This window comes from Coffea arabica, chromosome 11e (assembly GCF_036785885.1).
Source record: "Coffea arabica cultivar ET-39 chromosome 11e, Coffea Arabica ET-39 HiFi, whole genome shotgun sequence".
NCBI lineage: Eukaryota > Viridiplantae > Streptophyta > Magnoliopsida > Gentianales > Rubiaceae > Coffea > Coffea arabica.
Genome location: NC_092331.1, coordinates 33,540,210 through 33,556,041, shown reverse-complemented (window position 1 = coordinate 33,556,041; position 15,832 = coordinate 33,540,210). Strand labels below are relative to the sequence as shown.

At 42.4% G+C, this 15,832-nt stretch overlaps 30 non-coding genes across 30 annotated transcripts; all 30 read right to left on the bottom strand.

Annotated features, from left to right (window-relative positions):
• Positions 1-44: 44 nt before the first annotated feature.
• LOC140024934 (5S ribosomal RNA) lies at positions 45-163 on the bottom strand. The gene has a single exon (XR_011828910.1). It is a non-coding gene; the product is annotated as a 5S ribosomal RNA (ribosomal RNA).
• A 415-nt stretch (positions 164-578) lies between these two features.
• LOC140022643 (5S ribosomal RNA) lies at positions 579-697 on the bottom strand. The gene has a single exon (XR_011826624.1). It is a non-coding gene; the product is annotated as a 5S ribosomal RNA (ribosomal RNA).
• Positions 698-1,110: 413 nt separating this feature from the next.
• On the bottom strand, positions 1,111-1,229 carry LOC140024811 (5S ribosomal RNA). The gene has a single exon (XR_011828787.1). It is a non-coding gene; the product is annotated as a 5S ribosomal RNA (ribosomal RNA).
• Positions 1,230-1,640: 411 nt separating this feature from the next.
• On the bottom strand, positions 1,641-1,759 carry LOC140031800 (5S ribosomal RNA). The gene has a single exon (XR_011835725.1). It is a non-coding gene; the product is annotated as a 5S ribosomal RNA (ribosomal RNA).
• A 410-nt stretch (positions 1,760-2,169) lies between these two features.
• Positions 2,170-2,288, bottom strand: LOC140024810 (5S ribosomal RNA). Its single transcript, XR_011828786.1, has one exon. It is a non-coding gene; the product is annotated as a 5S ribosomal RNA (ribosomal RNA).
• Positions 2,289-2,704: 416 nt separating this feature from the next.
• LOC140032469 (5S ribosomal RNA) lies at positions 2,705-2,823 on the bottom strand. The gene has a single exon (XR_011836395.1). It is a non-coding gene; the product is annotated as a 5S ribosomal RNA (ribosomal RNA).
• Positions 2,824-3,240: 417 nt separating this feature from the next.
• LOC140032304 (5S ribosomal RNA) lies at positions 3,241-3,359 on the bottom strand. The gene has a single exon (XR_011836230.1). It is a non-coding gene; the product is annotated as a 5S ribosomal RNA (ribosomal RNA).
• Positions 3,360-3,775: 416 nt separating this feature from the next.
• Positions 3,776-3,894, bottom strand: LOC140022642 (5S ribosomal RNA). The gene has a single exon (XR_011826623.1). It is a non-coding gene; the product is annotated as a 5S ribosomal RNA (ribosomal RNA).
• Positions 3,895-4,310: 416 nt separating this feature from the next.
• On the bottom strand, positions 4,311-4,429 carry LOC140022641 (5S ribosomal RNA). The gene has a single exon (XR_011826622.1). It is a non-coding gene; the product is annotated as a 5S ribosomal RNA (ribosomal RNA).
• Positions 4,430-4,845: 416 nt separating this feature from the next.
• On the bottom strand, positions 4,846-4,964 carry LOC140032468 (5S ribosomal RNA). The gene has a single exon (XR_011836394.1). It is a non-coding gene; the product is annotated as a 5S ribosomal RNA (ribosomal RNA).
• Positions 4,965-5,376: 412 nt separating this feature from the next.
• LOC140024809 (5S ribosomal RNA) lies at positions 5,377-5,495 on the bottom strand. Its single transcript, XR_011828785.1, has one exon. It is a non-coding gene; the product is annotated as a 5S ribosomal RNA (ribosomal RNA).
• A 412-nt stretch (positions 5,496-5,907) lies between these two features.
• LOC140031799 (5S ribosomal RNA) lies at positions 5,908-6,026 on the bottom strand. The gene has a single exon (XR_011835724.1). It is a non-coding gene; the product is annotated as a 5S ribosomal RNA (ribosomal RNA).
• Positions 6,027-6,439: 413 nt separating this feature from the next.
• Positions 6,440-6,558, bottom strand: LOC140022640 (5S ribosomal RNA). Its single transcript, XR_011826621.1, has one exon. It is a non-coding gene; the product is annotated as a 5S ribosomal RNA (ribosomal RNA).
• Positions 6,559-6,972: 414 nt separating this feature from the next.
• LOC140023286 (5S ribosomal RNA) lies at positions 6,973-7,091 on the bottom strand. The gene has a single exon (XR_011827256.1). It is a non-coding gene; the product is annotated as a 5S ribosomal RNA (ribosomal RNA).
• A 416-nt stretch (positions 7,092-7,507) lies between these two features.
• LOC140032467 (5S ribosomal RNA) lies at positions 7,508-7,626 on the bottom strand. The gene has a single exon (XR_011836393.1). It is a non-coding gene; the product is annotated as a 5S ribosomal RNA (ribosomal RNA).
• A 412-nt stretch (positions 7,627-8,038) lies between these two features.
• Positions 8,039-8,157, bottom strand: LOC140031798 (5S ribosomal RNA). Its single transcript, XR_011835723.1, has one exon. It is a non-coding gene; the product is annotated as a 5S ribosomal RNA (ribosomal RNA).
• Positions 8,158-8,567: 410 nt separating this feature from the next.
• On the bottom strand, positions 8,568-8,686 carry LOC140024933 (5S ribosomal RNA). The gene has a single exon (XR_011828909.1). It is a non-coding gene; the product is annotated as a 5S ribosomal RNA (ribosomal RNA).
• Positions 8,687-9,101: 415 nt separating this feature from the next.
• Positions 9,102-9,220, bottom strand: LOC140022639 (5S ribosomal RNA). Its single transcript, XR_011826620.1, has one exon. It is a non-coding gene; the product is annotated as a 5S ribosomal RNA (ribosomal RNA).
• A 413-nt stretch (positions 9,221-9,633) lies between these two features.
• LOC140024808 (5S ribosomal RNA) lies at positions 9,634-9,752 on the bottom strand. The gene has a single exon (XR_011828784.1). It is a non-coding gene; the product is annotated as a 5S ribosomal RNA (ribosomal RNA).
• Positions 9,753-10,164: 412 nt separating this feature from the next.
• On the bottom strand, positions 10,165-10,283 carry LOC140031797 (5S ribosomal RNA). The gene has a single exon (XR_011835722.1). It is a non-coding gene; the product is annotated as a 5S ribosomal RNA (ribosomal RNA).
• Positions 10,284-10,693: 410 nt separating this feature from the next.
• LOC140024807 (5S ribosomal RNA) lies at positions 10,694-10,812 on the bottom strand. Its single transcript, XR_011828783.1, has one exon. It is a non-coding gene; the product is annotated as a 5S ribosomal RNA (ribosomal RNA).
• Positions 10,813-11,227: 415 nt separating this feature from the next.
• LOC140023934 (5S ribosomal RNA) lies at positions 11,228-11,346 on the bottom strand. The gene has a single exon (XR_011827900.1). It is a non-coding gene; the product is annotated as a 5S ribosomal RNA (ribosomal RNA).
• Positions 11,347-11,762: 416 nt separating this feature from the next.
• LOC140023844 (5S ribosomal RNA) lies at positions 11,763-11,881 on the bottom strand. Its single transcript, XR_011827809.1, has one exon. It is a non-coding gene; the product is annotated as a 5S ribosomal RNA (ribosomal RNA).
• Positions 11,882-12,298: 417 nt separating this feature from the next.
• On the bottom strand, positions 12,299-12,417 carry LOC140023431 (5S ribosomal RNA). The gene has a single exon (XR_011827401.1). It is a non-coding gene; the product is annotated as a 5S ribosomal RNA (ribosomal RNA).
• A 410-nt stretch (positions 12,418-12,827) lies between these two features.
• LOC140024806 (5S ribosomal RNA) lies at positions 12,828-12,946 on the bottom strand. Its single transcript, XR_011828782.1, has one exon. It is a non-coding gene; the product is annotated as a 5S ribosomal RNA (ribosomal RNA).
• Positions 12,947-13,358: 412 nt separating this feature from the next.
• On the bottom strand, positions 13,359-13,477 carry LOC140031796 (5S ribosomal RNA). The gene has a single exon (XR_011835721.1). It is a non-coding gene; the product is annotated as a 5S ribosomal RNA (ribosomal RNA).
• Positions 13,478-13,887: 410 nt separating this feature from the next.
• LOC140024932 (5S ribosomal RNA) lies at positions 13,888-14,006 on the bottom strand. The gene has a single exon (XR_011828908.1). It is a non-coding gene; the product is annotated as a 5S ribosomal RNA (ribosomal RNA).
• A 415-nt stretch (positions 14,007-14,421) lies between these two features.
• Positions 14,422-14,540, bottom strand: LOC140022637 (5S ribosomal RNA). The gene has a single exon (XR_011826618.1). It is a non-coding gene; the product is annotated as a 5S ribosomal RNA (ribosomal RNA).
• A 413-nt stretch (positions 14,541-14,953) lies between these two features.
• On the bottom strand, positions 14,954-15,072 carry LOC140024804 (5S ribosomal RNA). The gene has a single exon (XR_011828780.1). It is a non-coding gene; the product is annotated as a 5S ribosomal RNA (ribosomal RNA).
• A 412-nt stretch (positions 15,073-15,484) lies between these two features.
• LOC140031794 (5S ribosomal RNA) lies at positions 15,485-15,603 on the bottom strand. Its single transcript, XR_011835719.1, has one exon. It is a non-coding gene; the product is annotated as a 5S ribosomal RNA (ribosomal RNA).
• Between the last annotated feature and the right edge of the window lie 229 nt (positions 15,604-15,832).

Genomic DNA, 15,832 nt, shown 5'->3' with positions numbered 1-15,832 from the left:
AGGATAAAGAACGAAGAAATTTGGATTTCGAAACAAAAAAGAGAGGGGTGCAACACGAGGACTTCCCAGGGGGTCACCAATCCAAGTACTACTCTCCCCCAAACACGCTTAATTTCGAAGTTCTGATGGGATCCGGTGCATTAGTGCTGGTATGATCACACCCGCCGTATTCCTTTCGCTTTATTCTTTTAAACTACCCCGTCCTGCGAAGCAGTGTGGCTTTTCTAGACCGAAATTCATTTTAAGCGTCAATTCAAGCATTTTCCTATTATCCTTTTATTTATTTGCTTTCATAATTTTTTTTATATTGATTTGCCCCCTGTTTTTTTCCATCATCCCGCAACTCTAAATTATCATGAAATCAATCCTTCACGCTTGCGCTGATACAGTTGCGCCGACAAATTTGAGCGACGATCCGGGCTTTGATCGAGCCGTACCGTTCCTGATTTGTCTCGCGCCTTCAGATCCGCCTTCATGCTTCGAGAAAAAGCAAAATATGAAGCAATCGTTCCGAAGGACCTAAATTACTACTGGATAAAGAACGAATAGGAAATTTGGATTTCGAAACAAAAAAGAGAGGGGTGCAACACGAGGACTTCCCAGGGGGTCACCAATCCAAGTACTACTCTCGCCCAAACACGCTTAATTTCGAAGTTCTGATGGGATCCGGTGCATTAGTGCTGGTATGATCGCACCCGCCATATTCCTTTCGCTTTATTCTTTTAAACTACCCCGTCCTGCGAAGCAGTGTGGCTTTTCTAGACCGAAATTCATTTTAAGCATCAATTCAAGCATTTTCCTATTATCCTTTTATTTATTTGCTTTCATAATTTTTTTTGTTATTGATTTGTCCCCTGTTTTTTTCCATCATCCCGCAACTCTACATTATCATGAAATCAATCCTTCACGCTTGCGCTGATACATTTGCGCCGACAAATTTGAGCGACGATCCGGGCTTTGATCGAGCCGTACCGTTCCTGATTTGTCTCGCGCCTTCAGATCTTCCTTCACGCTTCGACAAGAAGCAAAATATTAAGCAATCGTTCCGACGGAGCTAAATTACTACAGGATAAAGAACGAAGAAATTTGGATTTCGAAACAAAAAAGAGAGGGGTGCAACACGAGGACTTCCCAGGGGGTCACCAATCCAAGTACTACTCTCCCCCAAACACGCTTAATTTCGAAGTTCTGATGGGATCCGGTGCATTAGTGCTGGTATGATCGCACCCGCCATATTCCTTTCGCTTTATTCTTTTAAACTACCCCGTCCTGCGAAGCAGTGTGGCTTTTCTAGACCGAAATTCATTTTAAGCGTCAATTCAAGCATTTTCCTATTATCCTTTTATTTATTTGCTTTCATAATTTTTTTATATTGATTTGCCCCCTGTTTTTTTCCATCATCCCGCAACTCTAAATTATCATGAAATCAATCCTTCACGCTTGCGCTGATACATTTGCGCCGACAAATTTGAGCGACGATTCGGGCTTTGATCGAGCCGTACCGTTCCTGATTTGTCTCGCTTCAGATCCGCCTTCATGCTTCGAGAAGAAGCAAAATATAAAGCAATCGATCCGAAGGACCTAAATTACTACAGGATAAAGAACGAATAGAAAATTTGAATTTCGAAACAAAAAAGAGAGGGGTGCAACAAGAGGACTTCCCAGGGGGTCACCCATCCTAGTACTACTCTCGCCCAAGCATGCTTAACTTCGGAGTTCTGATGGGATCCGGTGCATTAGTGCTGGTATGATCGCACCCACAACGTTCCTTTCGCTTTATTCTTTTAAACTACCCCGTCCAGCGAAGCAGTGTGGCTTTTCTAGACCGGAATTCATTTTAAGCGTCAATTGAAGCATTTTCCTCTTATCCATTTATTTATTTACTTTATATTTTTTTGTTATTGATTTACACCCTGTTTTTTTCCATCATCCCGCAACTCTAAATTATCATGAAATCAATCCTTCACGCTTGCGGTGATACATTTGCGTCGACAAATTTGAGCGACGATCCGGGCTTTGATCGAGCCGTACCGTTCCTGATTTGTCTCGCGCCTTCAGATCCTCCTTCACGCTTCGACAAGAAGCAAAATATTAAGCAATCGTTCCGACGGAGCTAAATTACTACAGGATAAAGAACGAAGAAATTTGGATTTCGAAACAAAAAAGAGAGGGGTGCAACACGAGGACTTCCCAGGGGGTCACCAATCCAAGTACTACTCTCCCCCAAACACGCTTAATTTCGAAGTTCTGATGGGATCCGGTGCATTAGTGCTGGTATGATCGCACCCGCCATATTCCTTTCGCTTTATTCTTTTAAACTACCCCGTCCTGCGAAGCAGTGTGGCTTTTCTAGACCGAAATTCATTTTAAGCGTCAATTCAAGCATTTTCCTATTATCCTTTTATTTATTTGCTTTCATATTTTTTTTTGTTATTGATTTGCCCCCTGTTTTTTTCCATCATCCCGCAACTCTAAATTATCATGAAATCAATCCTTCACGCTTGCGCTGATACATTTGCGCCGACAAATTTGAGCGACGATCCGGGCTTTGATCGAGCCGTACCGTTCCTGATTTGTCTCGCGCCTTCAGATCCTCCTTCACGCTTCGACAAGAAGCAAAATATTAAGCAATCGTTCCGACGGAGCTAAATTACTACAGGATAAAGAACGAATAGAAAATTTGAATTTCGAAACAAAAAAGAGAGGGGTGCAACAAGAGGAATTCCCAGGGGGTCACCCATCCTAGCACTACTCTCGCCCAAGCATGCTTAACTTCGGAGTTCTGATGGGATCCGGTGCATTAGTGCTGGTATGATCGCACCCGCCATGTTCCTTTCGCTTTATTCTTTTAAACTACCCCGTCCTGCGAAACAGTGTGGCTTTTCTAGACCGAAATTCATTTTAAGCGTCAATTCAAGCATTTTCCTATTATCCTTTTATTTATTTGCTTTCATATTTTTTTTTTGTTATTGATTTGCCCCCTGTTTTTTTCCATCATCCCGCAACTCTAAATTATCATGAAATCAATCCTTCACGCTTGCGCTGATACATTTGCGCCGATAAATTTGAGCGACGATCCGGGCTTTGATCGAGCCGTACCGTTCCTGATTTGTCTCGCGCCTTCAGATCCGCCTTCATGCTTCGAGAAGAAGCAAAATATAAAGCAATTGTTCCGAAGGACCTAAATTACTACAGGATAAAGAACGAATAGGAAATTTGGATTTCGAAACAAAAAAGAGAGGGGTGCAACACGAGGACTTCCCAGGGGGTCACCAATCCAAGTACTACTCTCGCCCAAACACGCTTAACTTCGAAGTTCTGATGGGATCCGGTGCATTAGTGCTGGTATGATCGCACCCGCCATATTCCTTTCGCTTTATTCTTTTAAACTACCCCGTCCAGCGAAGCAGTGTGGCTTTTCTAGACCGGAATTCATTTTAAGCGTCAATTCAAGCATTTTCCTCTTATCCTTTTATTTATTTGCTTTCATAATTTTTTTTGTTATTGATTTGCCCCCTGTTTTTTTCCATCATCCCGCAACTCTACATTATCATGAAATCAATCCTTCACGCTTGCGGTGATACATTTGCGCCGACAAATTTGAGCGACGATCCGGGCTTTGATCGAGCCGTACCGTTCCTGATTTGTCTCGCGCCTTCAGATCCTCCTTCACCCTTCGACAAGAAGCAAAATATTAAGCAATCGTTCCGACGGAGCTAAATTACTACAGGATAAAGAACGAATAGGAAATTTGGATTTCGAAACAAAAAAGAGAGGGGTGCAACACGAGGACTTCCCAGGGGGTCACCAATCCAAGTACTACTCTCGCCCAAACACGCTTAATTTCGAAGTTCTGATGGGATCCGGTGCATTAGTGCTGGTATGATCGCACCCGCCATATTCCTTTCGCTTTATTCTTTTAAACTACCCCGTCCTGCGAAGCAGTGTGGCTTTTCTAGACCGAAATTCATTTTAAGCATCAATTCAAGCATTTTCCTATTATCCTTTTATTTATTTGCTTTCATAATTTTTTTTGTTATTGATTTGTCCCCTGTTTTTTTCCATCATCCCGCAACTCTACATTATCATGAAATCAATCCTTCACGCTTGCGCTGATACATTTGCGCCGACAAATTTGAGCGACGATCCGGGCTTTGATCGAGCCGTACCGTTCCTGATTTGTCTCGCGCCTTCAGATCCGCCTTCACGCTTCGACAAGAAGCAAAATATTAAGCAATCGTTCCGACGGAGCTAAATTACTACTGGATAAAGAACGAATAGGAAATTTGGATTTCGAAACAAAAAAGAGAGGGGTGCAACACGAGGACTTCCCAGGGGGTCACCAATCCAAGTACTACTCTCGCCCAAACACGCTTAATTTCGAAGTTCTGATGGGATCCGGTGCATTAGTGCTGGTATGATCGCACCCGCCATATTCCTTTCGCTTTATTCTTTTAAACTACCCCGTCCTGCGAAGCAGTGTGGCTTTTCTAGACCGAAATTCATTTTAAGCGTCAATTCAAGCATTTTCCTATTATCCTTTTATTTATTTGCTTTCATATTTTTTTTTGTTATTGATTTGCCCCCTGTTTTTTTCCATCATCCCGCAACTCTAAATTATCATGAAATCAATCCTTCACGCTTGCGCTGATACATTTGCGCCGACAAATTTGAGCGACGATCCGGGCTTTGATCGAGCCGTACCGTTCCTGATTTGTCTCGCGCCTTCAGATCCTCCTTCACGCTTCGACAAGAAGCAAAATATTAAGCAATCGTTCCGACGGAGCTAAATTACTACAGGATAAAGAACGAATAGAAAATTTGAATTTCGAAACAAAAAAGAGAGGGGTGCAACAAGAGGAATTCCCAGGGGGTCACCCATCCTAGCACTACTCTCGCCCAAGCATGCTTAACTTCGGAGTTCTGATGGGATCCGGTGCATTAGTGCTGGTATGATCGCACCCGCCATGTTCCTTTCGCTTTATTCTTTTAAACTACCCCGTCCTGCGAAACAGTGTGGCTTTTCTAGACCGAAATTCATTTTAAGCGTCAATTCAAGCATTTTCCTATTATCCTTTTATTTATTTGCTTTCATAATTTTTTTTATATTGATTTGCCCCCTGTTTTTTTCCATCATCCCGCAACTCTAAATTATCATGAAATCAATCCTTCACGCTTGCGGTGATACATTTGCGCCGACAAATTTGAGCGACGATCCGGGCTTTGATCGAGCCGTACCGTTCCTGATTTGTCTCGCGCCTTCAGATCTTCCTTCACGCTTCGACAAGAAGCAAAATATTAAGCAATCGTTCCGACGGAGCTAAATTACTACAGGATAAAGAACGAAGAAATTTGGATTTCGAAACAAAAAAGAGAGGGGTGCAACACGAGGACTTCCCAGGGGGTCACCAATCCAAGTACTACTCTCCCCCAAACACGCTTAATTTCGAAGTTCTGATGGGATCCGGTGCATTAGTGCTGGTATGATCGCACCCGCCATATTCCTTTCGCTTTATTCTTTTAAACTACCCCGTCCTGCAAAGCAGTGTGGCTTTTCTAGACCGAAATTCATTTTAAGCGTCAATTCAAGCATTTTCCTATTATCCTTTTATTTATTTGCTTTCATAATTTTTTTTATATTGATTTGCCCCCTGTTTTTTTCCATCATCCCGCAACTCTAAATTATCATGAAATCAATCCTTCACGCTTGCGCTGATACATTTGCGCCGACAAATTTGAGCGACGATTCGGGCTTTGATCGAGCCGTACCGTTCCTGATTTGTCTCGCTTCAGATCCGCCTTCATGCTTCGAGAAGAAGCAAAATATAAAGCAAACGATCCGAAGGACCTAAATTACTACAGGATAAAGAACGAATAGAAAATTTGAATTTCGAAACAAAAAAGAGAGGGGTGCAACAAGAGGACTTCCCAGGGGGTCACCCATCCTAGTACTACTCTCGCCCAAGCATGCTTAACTTCGGAGTTCTGATGGGATCCGGTGCATTAGTGCTGGTATGATCGCACCCACAACGTTCCTTTCGCTTTATTCTTTTAAACTACCCCGTCCAGCGAAGCAGTGTGGCTTTTCTAGACCGGAATTCATTTTAAGCGTCAATTGAAGCATTTTCCTCTTATCCATTTATTTATTTACTTTATATTTTTTTGTTATTGATTTACACCCTGTTTTTTTCCATCATCCCGCAACTCTAAATTATCATGAAATCAATCCTTCACGCTTGCGGTGATACATTTGCGCCGACAAATTTGAGCGACGATCCGGGCTTTGATCGAGCCGTACCGTTCCTGATTTGTCTCGCGCCTTCAGATCCTCCTTCACGCTTCGACAAGAAGCAAAATATTAAGCAATCGTTCCGACGGAGCTAAATTACTACAGGATAAAGAACGAATAGGAAATTTGGATTTCGAAACAAAAAAGAGAGGGGTGCAACACGAGGACTTCCCAGGGGGTCACCAATCCAAGTACTACTCTCGCCCAAACACGCTTAATTTCGAAGTTCTGATGGGATCCGGTGCATTAGTGCTGGTATGATCGCACCCGCCATATTCCTTTCGCTTTATTCTTTTAAACTACCCCGTCCTGCGAAGCAGTGTGGCTTTTCTAGACCGAAATTCATTTTAAGCGTCAATTCAAGCATTTTCCTATTATCCTTTTATTTATTTGCTTTCATAATTTTTTTTATATTGATTTGCCCCCTGTTTTTTTCCATCATCCCGCAACTCTAAATTATCATGAAATCAATCCTTCACGCTTGCGCTGATACAGTTGCGCCGACAAATTTGAGCGACGATCCGGGCTTTGATCGAGCCGTACCGTTCCTGATTTGTCTCGCGCCTTCAGATCCGCCTTCATGCTTCGAGAAAATGCAAAATATGAAGCAATCGTTCCGAAGGACCTAAATTACTACTGGATAAAGAACGAATAGGAAATTTGGATTTCGAAACAAAAAAGAGAGGGTGCAACACGAGGACTTCCCAGGGGGTCACCAATCCAAGTACTACTCTCGCCCAAACACGCTTAATTTCGAAGTTCTGATGGGATCCGGTGCATTAGTGCTGGTATGATCGCACCCGCCATATTCCTTTCGCTTTATTCTTTTAAACTACCCCGTCCTGCGAAGCAGTGTGGCTTTTCTAGACCGAAATTCATTTTAAGCGTCAATTCAAGCATTTTCCTATTATCCTTTTATTTATTTGCTTTCATATTTTTTTTTGTTATTGATTTGCCCCCTGTTTTTTTCCATCATCCCGCAACTCTAAATTATCATGAAATCAATCCTTCACGCTTGCGCTGATACATTTGCGCCGACAAATTTGAGCGACGATCCGGGCTTTGATCGAGCCGTACCGTTCCTGATTTGTCTCGCGCCTTCAGATCCTCCTTCACGCTTCGACAAGAAGCAAAATATTAAGCAATCGTTCCGACGGAGCTAAATTACTACAGGATAAAGAACGAATAGAAAATTTGAATTTCGAAACAAAAAAGAGAGGGGTGCAACAAGAGGAATTCCCAGGGGGTCACCCATCCTAGCACTACTCTCGCCCAAGCATGCTTAACTTCGGAGTTCTGATGGGATCCGGTGCATTAGTGCTGGTATGATCGCACCCGCCATGTTCCTTTCGCTTTATTCTTTTAAACTACCCCGTCCTGCGAAACAGTGTGGCTTTTCTAGACCGAAATTCATTTTAAGCGTCAATTCAAGCATTTTCCTATTATCCTTTTATTTATTTGCTTTCATAATTTTTTTTATATTGATTTGCCCCCTGTTTTTTTCCATCATCCCGCAACTCTAAATTATCATGAAATCAATCCTTCACGCTTGCGCTGATACATTTGCGCCGACAAATTTGAGCGACGATTCGGGCTTTGATCGAGCCGTACCGTTCCTGATTTGTCTCGCTTCAGATCCGCCTTCATGCTTCGAGAAGAAGCAAAATATAAAGCAATCGATCCGAAGGACCTAAATTACTACAGGATAAAGAACGAATAGAAAATTTGAATTTCGAAACAAAAAAGAGAGGGGTGCAACAAGAGGACTTCCCAGGGGGTCACCCATCCTAGTACTACTCTCGCCCAAGCATGCTTAACTTCGGAGTTCTGATGGGATCCGGTGCATTAGTGCTGGTATGATCGCACCCACAACGTTCCTTTCGCTTTATTCTTTTAAACTACCCCGTCCAGCGAAGCAGTGTGGCTTTTCTAGACCGGAATTCATTTTAAGCGTCAATTGAAGCATTTTCCTCTTATCCATTTATTTATTTACTTTATATTTTTTTGTTATTGATTTACACCCTGTTTTTTTCCATCATCCCGCAACTCTAAATTATCATGAAATCAATCCTTCACGCTTGCGGTGATACATTTGCGTCGACAAATTTGAGCGACGATCCGGGCTTTGATCGAGCCGTACCGTTCCTGATTTGTCTCGCGCCTTCAGATCCTCCTTCACGCTTCGACAAGAAGCAAAATATTAAGCAATCGTTCCGACGGAGCTAAATTACTACAGGATAAAGAACGAAGAAATTTGGATTTCGAAACAAAAAAGAGAGGGGTGCAACACGAGGACTTCCCAGGGGGTCACCAATCCAAGTACTACTCTCCCCCAAACACGCTTAATTTCGAAGTTCTGATGGGATCCGGTGCATTAGTGCTGGTATGATCACACCCGCCATATTACTTTCGCTTTATTCTTTTAAACTACCCCGTCCTGCGAAGCAGTGTGGCTTTTCTAGACCGAAATTCATTTTAAGCGTCAATTCAAGCATTTTCCTATTATCCTTTTATTTATTTGCTTTCATAATTTTTTTTATATTGATTTGCCCCCTGTTTTTTTCCATCATCCCGCAACTCTAAATTATCATGAAATCAATCCTTCACGCTTGCGCTGATACAGTTGCGCCGACAAATTTGAGCGACGATCCGGGCTTTGATCGAGCCGTACCGTTCCTGATTTGTCTCGCGCCTTCAGATCCGCCTTCATGCTTCGAGAAAAAGCAAAATATGAAGCAATCGTTCCGAAGGACCTAAATTACTACTGGATAAAGAACGAATAGGAAATTTGGATTTCGAAACAAAAAAGAGAGGGGTGCAACACGAGGACTTCCCAGGGGGTCACCAATCCAAGTACTACTCTCGCCCAAACACGCTTAATTTCGAAGTTCTGATGGGATCCGGTGCATTAGTGCTGGTATGATCGCACCCGCCATATTCCTTTCGCTTTATTCTTTTAAACTACCCCGTCCTGCGAAGCAGTGTGGCTTTTCTAGACCGAAATTCATTTTAAGCATCAATTCAAGCATTTTCCTATTATCCTTTTATTTATTTGCTTTCATAATTTTTTTTGTTATTGATTTGTCCCCTGTTTTTTTCCATCATCCCGCAACTCTACATTATCATGAAATCAATCCTTCACGCTTGCGCTGATACATTTGCGCCGACAAATTTGAGCGACGATCCGGGCTTTGATCGAGCCGTACCGTTCCTGATTTGTCTCGCGCCTTCAGATCTTCCTTCACGCTTCGACAAGAAGCAAAATATTAAGCAATCGTTCCGACGGAGCTAAATTACTACAGGATAAAGAACGAAGAAATTTGGATTTCGAAACAAAAAAGAGAGGGGTGCAACACGAGGACTTCCCAGGGGGTCACCAATCCAAGTACTACTCTCCCCCAAACACGCTTAATTTCGAAGTTCTGATGGGATCCGGTGCATTAGTGCTGGTATGATCGCACCCGCCATATTCCTTTCGCTTTATTCTTTTAAACTACCCCGTCCTGCGAAGCAGTGTGGCTTTTCTAGACCGAAATTCATTTTAAGCGTCAATTCAAGCATTTTCCTATTATCCTTTTATTTATTTGCTTTCATAATTTTTTTTATATTTATTTGCCCCCTGTTTTTTTCCATCATCCCGCAACTCTAAATTATCATGAAATCAATCCTTCACGCTTGCGCTGATACATTTGCGCCGACAAATTTGAGCGACGATTCGGGCTTTGATCGAGCCGTACCGTTCCTGATTTGTCTCGCTTCAGATCCGCCTTCATGCTTCGAGAAGAAGCAAAATATAAAGCAATCGATCCGAAGGACCTAAATTACTACAGGATAAAGAACGAATAGAAAATTTGAATTTCGAAACAAAAAAGAGAGGGGTGCAACAAGAGGACTTCCCAGGGGGTCACCCATCCTAGTACTACTCTCGCCCAAGCATGCTTAACTTCGGAGTTCTGATGGGATCCGGTGCATTAGTGCTGGTATGATCGCACCCACAACGTTCCTTTCGCTTTATTCTTTTAAACTACCCCGTCCAGCGAAGCAGTGTGGCTTTTCTAGACCGGAATTCATTTTAAGCGTCAATTGAAGCATTTTCCTCTTATCCATTTATTTATTTACTTTATATTTTTTTGTTATTGATTTACACCCTGTTTTTTTCCATCATCCCGCAACTCTAAATTATCATGAAATCAATCCTTCACGCTTGCGGTGATACATTTGCGTCGACAAATTTGAGCGACGATCCGGGCTTTGATCGAGCCGTACCGTTCCTGATTTGTCTCGCGCCTTCAGATCCTCCTTCACGCTTCGACAAGAAGCAAAATATTAAGCAATCGTTCCGACGGAGCTAAATTACTACAGGATAAAGAACGAAGAAATTTGGATTTCGAAACAAAAAAGAGAGGGGTGCAACACGAGGACTTCCCAGGGGGTCACCAATCCAAGTACTACTCTCCCCCAAACACGCTTAATTTCGAAGTTCTGATGGGATCCGGTGCATTAGTGCTGGTATGATCGCACCCGCCATATTCCTTTCGCTTTATTCTTTTAAACTACCCCGTCCTGCGAAGCAGTGTGGCTTTTCTAGACCGAAATTCATTTTAAGCGTCAATTCAAGCATTTTCCTATTATCCTTTTATTTATTTGCTTTCATAATTTTTTTTATATTGATTTGCCCCCTGTTTTTTTCCATCATCCCGCAACTCTAAATTATCATGAAATCAATCCTTCACGCTTGCGCTGATACAGTTGCGCCGACAAATTTGAGCGACGATCCGGGCTTTGATCGAGCCGTACCGTTCCTGATTTGTCTCGCGCCTTCAGATCCGCCTTCATGCTTCGAGAAAAAGCAAAATATGAAGCAATCGTTCCGAAGGACCTAAATTACTACTGGATAAAGAACGAATAGGAAATTTGGATTTCGAAACAAAAAAGAGAGGGGTGCAAAACGAGGACTTCCCAGGGGGTCACCAATCCAAGTACTACTCTCGCCCAAACACGCTTAATTTCGAAGTTCTGATGGGATCCGGTGCATTAGTGCTGGTATGATCGCACCCGCCATATTCCTTTCGCTTTATTCTTTTAAACTACCCCGTCCTGCGAAGCAGTGTGGCTTTTCTAGACCGAAATTCATTTTAAGCATCAATTCAAGCATTTTCCTATTATCCTTTTATTTATTTGCTTTCATAATTTTTTTTGTTATTGATTTGTCCCCTGTTTTTTTCCATCATCCCGCAACTCTACATTATCATGAAATCAATCCTTCACGCTTGCGCTGATACATTTGCGCCGACAAATTTGAGCGACGATCCGGGCTTTGATCGAGCCGTACCGTTCCTGATTTGTCTCGCGCCTTCAGATCCTCCTTCACGCTTCGACAAGAAGCAAAATATTAAGCAATCGTTCCGACGGAGCTAAATTACTACAGGATAAAGAACGAATAGGAAATTTGGATTTCGAAACAAAAAAGAGAGGGGTGCAACACGAGGACTTCCCAGGGGGTCACCAATCCAAGTACTACTCTCGCCCAAACACGCTTAATTTCGAAGTTCTGATGGGATCCGGTGCATTAGTGCTGGTATTATCGCACCCACCATATTTCTTTCGCTTTATTCTTTTAAACTACCCCGTCCTGCGAAGCAGTGTGGCTTTTCTAGACCGAAATTCATTTTAAGCGTCAATTCAAGCATTTTTCCTATTATCCTTTTATTTATTTGCTTTCATATTTTTTTTTGTTATTGATTTGCCCCCTGTTTTTTTCCATCATCCCGCAACTCTAAATTATCATGAAATCAATCCTTCACGCTTGCGCTGATACATTTGCGCCGATAAATTTGAGCGACGATCCGGGCTTTGATCGAGCCGTACCGTTCCTGATTTGTCTCGCGCCTTCAGATCCGCCTTCATGCTTCGAGAAGAAGCAAAATATAAAGCAATCGTTCCGAAGGACCTAAATTAGTACAGGATAAAGAACGAATAGAAAATTTGAATTTCGAAACAAAAAAGAGAGGGGTGCAACAAGAGGAATTCCCAGGGGGTCACCCATCCTAATACTGCTCACGCCCAAGCACGCTTAACTTCGGAGTTCTGATGGGATACGGTGCATTAGTGCTGGTATGATCGCACCCACAACGTTCCTTTCGCTTTATTCTTTTAAACTACCCCGTCCAGCGAAGCAATGTGGCTTTTCTAAACCGGAATTCATTTTAAGCGTCAATTGAAGCATTTTCCTCTTATCCATTTATTTATTTACTTTATATTTTTTTGTTATTGATTTGCACCCTGTTTTTTTTCATCATCCCGCAACTCTAAATTATCATGAAATCAATCCTTCACGCTTGCGGTGATACATTTGCGCCGACAAATTTGAGCGACGATCCGGGCTTTGATCGAGCCGTACCGTTCCTGATTTGTCTCGCGCCTTCAGATCTTCCTTCACGCTTCGACAAGAAGCAAAATATTAAGCAATCGTTCCGACGGAGCTAAATTACTACAGGATAAAGAACGAAGAAATTTGGATTTCGAAACAAAAAAGAGAGGGGTGCAACACGAGGACTTCCCAGGGGGTCACCAATCCAAGTACTACTCTCCCCCAAACACGCTTAATTTCGAAGTTCTGATGGGATCCGGTGCATTAGTGCTGGTATGATCGCACCCGCCATATTCCTTTCGCTTTATTCTTTTAAACTACCCCGTCCTGCGAAGCAGTGTGGCTTTTCTAGACCGAAATTCATTTTAAGCGTCAATTCAAGCATTTTCCTATTATCCTTTTATTTATTTGCTTTCATAATTTTTTTTATATTGATTTGCCCCCTGTTTTTTTCCATCATCCCGCAACTCTAAATTATCATGAAATCAATCCTTCACGCTTGCGCTGATACATTTGCGCCGACAAATTTGAGCGACGATTCGGGCTTTGATCGAGCCGTACCGTTCCTGATTTGTCTCGCTTCAGATCCGCCTTCATGCTTCGAGAAGAAGCAAAATATAAAGCAATCGATCCGAAGGACCTAAATTACTACAGGATAAAGAACGAATAGAAAATTTGAATTTCGAAACAAAAAAGAGAGGGGTGCAACAAGAGGACTTCCCAGGGGGTCACCCATCCTAGTACTACTCTCGCCCAAGCATGCTTAACTTCGGAGTTCTGATGGGATCCGGTGCATTAGTGCTGGTATGATCGCACCCACAACGTTCCTTTCGCTTTATTCTTTTAAACTACCCCGTCCAGCGAAGCAGTGTGGCTTTTCTAGACCGGAATTCATTTTAAGCGTCAATTGAAGCATTTTCCTCTTATCCATTTATTTATTTACTTTATATTTTTTTGTTATTGATTTACACCCTGTTTTTTTCCATCATCCCGCAACTCTAAATTATCATGAAATCAATCCTTCACGCTTGCGGTGATACATTTGCGTCGACAAATTTGAGCGACGATCCGGGCTTTGATCGAGCCGTACCGTTCCTGATTTGTCTCGCGCCTTCAGATCCTCCTTCACGCTTCGACAAGAAGCAAAATATTAAGCAATCGTTCCGACGGAGCTAAATTACTACAGGATAAAGAACGAAGAAATTTGGATTTCGAAACAAAAAAGAGAGGGGTGCAACACGAGGACTTCCCAGGGGGTCACCAATCCAAGTACTACTCTCCCCCAAACACGCTTAATTTCGAAGTTCTGATGGGATCCGGTGCATTAGTGCTGGTATGATCACACCCGCCATATTCCTTTCGCTTTATTCTTTTAAACTACCCCGTCCTGCGAAGCAGTGTGGCTTTTCTAGACCGAAATTCATTTTAAGCGTCAATTCAAGCATTTTCCTATTATCCTTTTATTTATTTGCTTTCATAATTTTTTTTATATTGATTTGCCCCCTGTTTTTTTCCATCATCCCGCAACTCTAAATTATCATGAAATCAATCCTTCACGCTTGCGCTGATACAGTTGCGCCGACAAATTTGAGCGACGATCCGGGCTTTGATCGAGCCGTACCGTTCCTGATTTGTCTCGCGCCTTCAGATCCGCCTTCATGCTTCGAGAAAAAGCAAAATATGAAGCAATCGTTCCGAAGGACCTAAATTACTACTGGATAAAGAACGAATAGGAAATTTGGATTTCGAAACAAAAAAGAGAGGGGTGCAACACGAGGACTTCCCAGGGGGTCACCAATCCAAGTACTACTCTCGCCCAAACACGCTTAATTTCGAAGTTCTGATGGGATCCGGTGCATTAGTGCTGGTATGATCGCACCCGCCATATTCCTTTCGCTTTATTCTTTTAAACTACCCCGTCCTGCGAAGCAGTGTGGCTTTTCTAGACCGAAATTCATTTTAAGCATCAATTCAAGCATTTTCCTATTATCCTTTTATTTATTTGCTTTCATAATTTTTTTTGTTATTGATTTGTCCCCTGTTTTTTTCCATCATCCCGCAACTCTACATTATCATGAAATCAATCCTTCACGCTTGCGCTGATACATTTGCGCCGACAAATTTGAGCGACGATCCGGGCTTTGATCGAGCCGTACCGTTCCTGATTTGTCTCGCGCCTTCAGATCTTCCTTCACGCTTCGACAAGAAGCAAAATATTAAGCAATCGTTCCGACGGAGCTAAATTACTACAGGATAAAGAACGAAGAAATTTGGATTTCGAAACAATAAAGAGAGGGGTGCAACACGAGGACTTCCCAGGGGGTCACCAATCCAAGTACTACTCTCCCCCAAACACGCTTAATTTCGAAGTTCTGATGGGATCCGGTGCATTAGTGCTGGTATGATCGCACCCGCCATATTCCTTTCGCTTTATTCTTTTAAACTACCCCGTCCTGCGAAGCAGTGTGGCTTTTCTAGACCGAAATTCATTTTAAGCGTCAATTCAAGCATTTTCCTATTATCCTTTTATTTATTTGCTTTCATAATTTTTTTTATATTGATTTGCCCCCTGTTTTTTTCCATCATCCCGCAACTCTAAATTATCATGAAATCAATCCTTCACGCTTGCGCTGATACATTTGCGCCGACAAATTTGAGCGACGATTCGGGCTTTGATCGAGCCGTACCGTTCCTGATTTGTCTCGCTTCAGATCCGCCTTCATGCTTCGAGAAGAAGCAAAATATAAAGCAATCGATCCGAAGGACCTAAATTACTACAGGATAAAGAACGAATAGAAAATTTGAATTTCGAAACAAAAAAGAGAGGGGTGCAACAAGAGGACTTCCCAGGGGGTCACCCATCCTAGTACTACTCTCGCCCAAGCATGCTTAACTTCGGAGTTCTGATGGGATCCGGTGCATTAGTGCTGGTATGATCGCACCCACAACGTTCCTTTCGCTTTATTCTTTTAAACTACCCCGTCCAGCGAAGCAGTGTGGCTTTTCTAGACCGGAATTCATTTTAAGCGTCAATTGAAGCATTTTCCTCTTATCCATTTATTTATTTACTTTATATTTTTTTGTTATTGATTTACACCCTGTTTTTTTCCATCATCCCGCAACTCTAAATTATCATGAAATCAATCCTTCACGCTTGCGGTGATACATTTGCG